Consider the following 6,151-nt stretch of genomic DNA (forward strand, 5'->3'; position numbering starts at 1 on the left):
TCTGCACTTTCTCGCGGGTTGGTTTCGTTCCGCGTCCCATCAGCGGTCTTGTGCCGTTTTCGCTCCCCCCGTAGCACTTTATCCTTCCTCCCCTTTTGCAGCCTGTCTAGGTTTGCCACGTTTCCCATGGCCAAAGATGGGCTGGCGGGTGAGTTATCAGATCCTGGCTGGGGAAAGTGCTGGAGATTTGGGGACCCTCCAAAGCATTTTGTCTGGAGGGACTGATCAATGTGCTCTGGGAAAGACCTGCAATTCCGAACCACTCCTTAAAAAGCACTCCTTAAAAAGTTGCCAGAACATCGTGGTGTAGATTGAGCAAAGAGGCTGCTAGGTGATGAGTCCCCCCAGTTACAGCTGGCCACATTTTGTGTCACCACCATAAAAATCTGATGCTCCAAAGTAGCATAGTTTTAAGTTCTATTTTATGATCTGTTTTAAATTGCATTTCATTAAACGACCATATTCTTTTGGTCTCTTATGTACTGACTTAATAGAACTTGGCCTGAACGACTGTAATAAAGTTTGATTGATTGATTGATCTGTAATTCCAGGGGATCTCTTGGTTTCAAGTGGAGGCTGGTATCTCTATCATCATTATTATTAACATTTATATAGCATCCCATGAAACCACCTGGGTGACCTTGGGCTCATCACAGCCCTGATAAAGATGTTCTGACCGAGCAGTAATCTCAGGGCTCTCTCAGCCTCAGCTCCCTCACAGGGTGTCTGTTGTGGGGAGAGGAAAGGGAGGGCGACTGCAAGCTGCCTTAAGACACCTGGTAGAAAAAAGTGGCATATAAAAACCTTTCCCGTCAACCCCCATGATGTATTGTGGAATTTGTTTTCTATTCTCTAAATCACATTTTTCTGGTGCTATATTTTTCTATGGAAAACTTTCTGACCAATATACTCTACCTTTAGTTGTCAGGCCTATTATTTATTATATTTTTATACCACCCTCCCCTTAGGGCAATTCACATGGAACATAAACATAAACAATCTTATGCTGCAGATCAATCATATTAGATGGGCTAAATGTGAGAGACAGAAGACCGAAGACCCATATTAATGTTCTGACCACTCCTAATTGCCCCTTTGATTTCTCTCTTCAGCCTTGCCATTCTGTTTCCTGCCCACAGGTCTTCCCATCTTCAAGGTTCCTTACAGCAGTGGTCCCCAACCTTTCTGAGGCTGGGGACCGGCAGGGCATCGGGCTGCGCCCACAGGCCGCACCCGCGCATCGGGCCGCGCCTGCAAATTGCGCATGCGCAATTCGCGGGCGCAGCCCAGCCCTGATTCCCTCTCCTCGCCCTCCCGCAGTAAGGAGCTTCCCGGGCCGCAAGCTTGCGGCCAGGGAAGTCTTTTACTGCGGGGGGGGGGCGGGGAGAGGGAGCCGCGGCCCGGCGCCATGGCCCGCAGGTTGGGGACCACTGCCTTAGAGGGTTTGGGTTTTGTTTGTTTATTAATGAAACGGGATCCGATTTTTTTTCTTCGCCGGAAAGCCTAAGAATGACGGTCAAAGCATAAACAGAACAGCATTGTCACATTAATGCTTTTATTAACAAAAACAAACGTTTGTCATGCACAACGTAGACGTCAGTGGGATAGGAGGGGCAAGGCCAAAGAGGGAAAGGAGAAAGATGAGGATGGCAAGGAGGAGGAGCAAGCTGTGAAAGTCTCAGGCAAAAAAACCTCGAAGTTAGTAAAAGCCGGGACCAAAGTACTGTCCCATTTGGTCAGCCAGCTGCTCGAGTTCCTGGAAATCCGACCGGTTGGGATCGTCCCTTTCCTCCCATGGAGACAGTCTCTTCTCTTCGTAGTCTTCACTCAACTCAGCATCTTCCATAGAATAAAGGCCTCTGGGCAGGCTGACTATGGCCAGTTGGCCCTCTGGCCTCGAGTCACCATAGTAAGCCTCCTCCTTGTTCCGGTTCAACAGGATAGGCTGTAAAACAGGCAGCTGTTCACCGAGGCTGTTGATCTCCATGCTGTTCTCTGGCTTTTCACATGTAGAAACGGCATATCTAGGAGGGAAGGGAACACGGTGGCAGAAGTGGGATTAGTGGGAGACATACAAATGTAGTATCATTTCATCCCGGTGCAGATCTGTTGCATTCCTGTGTTCTCTGTGTTGTTTGCCCTTCTTTTCTCAGACCCAATTTGTGGTTGGTTAGAGATCGTAGTGCCTGCATGCCTTGCTCAGAACAGCAAAATGCTTGCAATCCCAGGGCTATTTTCATGGAAATAAAATGTTGAATTGCTCTGGGTTGTTCAGCAATGACGAACATGAACCAAACGTGAAAAAACAAGGACATAAACCTGATTACCGAATGTAGATTAGTTTGATCTATCGTATTTCCAATAGCCACTTATAGCTGTGAAAATTGGACATTGAAAACAGACAAGAGGAGAGTCCATTTGTTTGATTTCTGGTGTTGGAGAAGGCTTCCACTGATTTTGTGCACAGCAAAAGTTACAAACAAGGGAATACTATAGCGCATAAATCCTAATATATCACTGGTAGGCGAAAAGCACGAAACTATCACTATGTCAGCTCAACGGAGAAGGCAATTATGCTAGGATTGGTCAGTGGAAAAAGGAAACCAGATTGACATCGTGGTGGTTAGATGCAATCAAAACGGACACCGGACAGAGTATTATAGAACTGAAAGAAGAGTGCAAGATCAAAAATCATGACAACAGTTGAGCCATAGGCTCGCCACAAATTGGACGCGACTGAATGGCCAACGTTATCAGCATTTTCAGTTGCTTTCTGTTGACATGGCAGGAGTTTTGCCAGGCTGATCTTCTCTTTGCAGCTGCAAAGCAATTTCTCATTATTATTTTTATTTTCGATCACACACAATTGCAACGCTAGAAAAAAAACCATTCTAAAAATGGTATGCATCGCTCTAGCAAAGAAATCGGGAATTAAATCCCATCTGCCCAATCCAGCCACAACTAGGAGTAAACGAGAATCAGCTAATTGAAACAGCAGGAGCCACTTTAAAAGAGCCTTCTGTTCATTTTAGAACTAAGTGACACAACAAGGAAGGGGATTCTTTTGACAGAATTAATCCTCTTACCTTTTACTTCTGCACTGCAAGCCCTGGGCACATGGACAATACTGCCCGGATTTGGCAAATGCCGCCTGGTTACCCCAGCCCATCAGCCCAAAGAAGGTTGTGCTAGGTGTCTGGCATGCTTCTCCTTCTTTCGGATATGGAGCGCAGACTGGAAATGATAAAGCTGCAAGGAGATAGGGCAGAAATTGGGAAACCGTACATGTGCAAAATGCAGCGATCAAAAGAAGTGCCGAACGTCCCCTCTGTTAGCCCTACTTGAAATGAATGGGGTTTCTGCAGGAGAAGTTCTCTGGATAGTCAAGAAATGTTGGCTTAATTCTCAGCGAAATTCAAGGAAATGTAGGCAAGAATTTCTCAAAGTTATTGTTAGGAGGTAGCATTGTCCAGATCAGAGGTCCTCAATATGGAGTCCGCTGGCACCCTTTCTGATGCCTGCCAGGACTTCTGATTACTCACTGGAGGCTGGATTCCCTGTGTTGACTTTTTAACCATTGTTTTAGCATCTGCTGCCACCAAAACATAAGGCTCTTTGCTGCATCTGATGGTAAATTGTTGTATGCATAAAAATATTTTCAAACAATGTTTCTTTTAAAGGCATCCTCCCAAACAGACTTTCGGCCCCGAAGTGTTGAAGAGTTGCTGTTACACTTACGTTGGACCTCACTTCCTAACCTTTTGTGGTTGGCTCCGCCTCTTGTGACAGCCATTTTGGAGTTGGCGGTCCCTCCTGCGGCAGCCATTTTGTAGTCATACCCAACAGTGCTAAAAAACGAAAAGCCAGAAGACTCCTGCTGCAGACATATGTCCTTACGTCCCCCAAAGAGGATTAAGATCTAGTAATCAAAACCGAAAGGACCGGATGAGGGTCCATGGGGGCCAAGGGGAAGCCAGTAAAACTCAGTTGCCACATAGGTTATTGCCTTTTTGCAGAGGCTGTATCCACGAAATGTAATGCCTAGCCATGCCCCCCAGCAAGTAACATCTGGGGTAATCAGACTGCCCAAAGCGCCCCCTTTTATTGCATCACTAATCTGCCAGGAGTTCCGGGGAGAGCAAAAGGGGAAGCATGTAAAGGCATCTCACAGCTGCTGGTGGCACAGCACAATCCTGAAGCACATTCGTCTCTGTTTGGGTCGCATCTCGTCCCACTCTCTCCTTGGCTCACACCTTCTGCGCACTTGCCCCAGACGCACAGGTAACCCAAGCAGCATTCGCCATCCTTTAGGCAAGTCTAGGAGACAGGACAAGCGAGGTGCAGGGAGCTTGTACCCCATTCCTTGAAACACCCCAATAGTCTATTCCAGCCTTTCTCAACTTTTATTTTACCATTGAGAAACCCCTGAAACATTTTTCAGGCTTTGAGAAACCCCAGAGTGATATGGTATGTGTCAGTAGCTTCTGTACATTTAAGCTTTCGTACGTGCTCAGAAGCTACTGGCACACACTAGAGCTTTTTAGCAGCTGTGGAGAAGGAGACTTACATTTGATAAGTGGACATCTATTTTTGTTATTCGTGCAGAATTTTTAAAATCTCACTGGCTGCTTTCTCTACTCTGTATCATGTGGGCTGTGTCTATGTTTTTCACTTTATAAATTTGCACAACGAGGGTTAATATAATCTGAACATTTTTCGGATATTAGATTTCAGATTATTATAATATGACATTTTGCGGACACCTAACCCTCCAGGAGGCAATATCACCAGGGGGGAGCCATAGCTTCTGTTCCTTCATGCAATACTTTTAAAGTCACTTATGCCATTAAATGTTGAGTCTACATTTAAAGTCCCTGCATTGTCATGTCCAAGTCTATGCTGGTTCTGACTTTACCGTTTGCATACTTCAATTTCAAGATGTACGCACGGAATCAGGAGGAGAACATTCCATGGAGATGAAAAATTTGCTGCGTCAGAAAAACCAGAGGCCGTTCCGACATGCGTGCGTTACACAGTGGATGGCGTGGCCTGCTGGCAAGTGGGAGTCACAGGACCGCCCATGTTCAGCACTTCCCTTCAGGGGAAAGACCATGTTCCCACAATGGATGCAGCATCGAAGCCGCATGCAAACAATGCTCTGTCAAGCATACCCCGATGTACTCTGTTATAAGGTACTTCCATTGTTTTTCATATGCCTCTGATCGGAATTTTTACTTTTTGTTGTCTATGCACATCGAATTCTATGCCAATAAAGGTTTTCTGCATCTCTGTCTTTACCCCAGTGTACTCACCATATCCTCAGCCTTGCACTGCTGACACCGGGATGCAAGCAGCGACCGGAAACAGAATTGATCCTTTTGACAATCATTGTCGTTCTCGCACACCTGTCGGGGAGGAAGCAAACACATTAAAGGCCACTGGACTCTCAGGTCAGCTTTTCCAGTCCTGGGGAATAGCTAGAATTCCAGCAGATCCACTCTCTTGCCGCAAGCCTTACGTGAGGAAACGGAGATCGGGGTTTAGAGTTGCATGCTTTGCCAGGCAAAGGGGCTGGGAGCAGGGATGGAGCACCTGCAGATGCTGGTGGGCTCACCTACCTAAGCTTGAGATTGGCCAGGATCATTGTGTCACCTGATTGGTTTGGTCTCTCTCTCTCTCTCTCTCTCTCTCTCTCTCTCTCTCCAGTGACTGCTGGCAGAATGCTTCCTGCACGGCCTGAGTGTAAATCTTATACAGGAACTTGCTCCTGATTTAGGTTGTTATCAGTCAGAAAGGAAAAGGAAAAGGCACCTATTCCCTTCTTTTCCGTTTGGTTCTCCACTCCGACGCCACAGACTGCTCCAGTGTGAGATAATACGGCAAGGACGAGAAAGCATTCAGACTTACTGGCACTCAGCAAATGTTTTTAAAGTTTGACTCATGCCGGCTGCAGGAAGTGAAAGCGAGAGAGCGCGTTCAGCGTATAAAAGCACGGGAAACGGGTTAGTGGCCAACTTAGGGGCATGCAGGTCAGTGGAAGCCAACTTAAGAGGAAGGAACATAGAAGGAAGCCAGAACACAGCCCTGTCGTACGCCTACTTGCTGACTAACCGATGTAGAAATCTTGGAAATTATATTGCATTTCAACGAG

The sequence above is a fragment of the Paroedura picta genome, chromosome 15 (genome assembly GCF_049243985.1).
Source record: "Paroedura picta isolate Pp20150507F chromosome 15, Ppicta_v3.0, whole genome shotgun sequence".
In the NCBI taxonomy this organism is placed as follows: Eukaryota; Metazoa; Chordata; class Lepidosauria; order Squamata; family Gekkonidae; genus Paroedura; species Paroedura picta.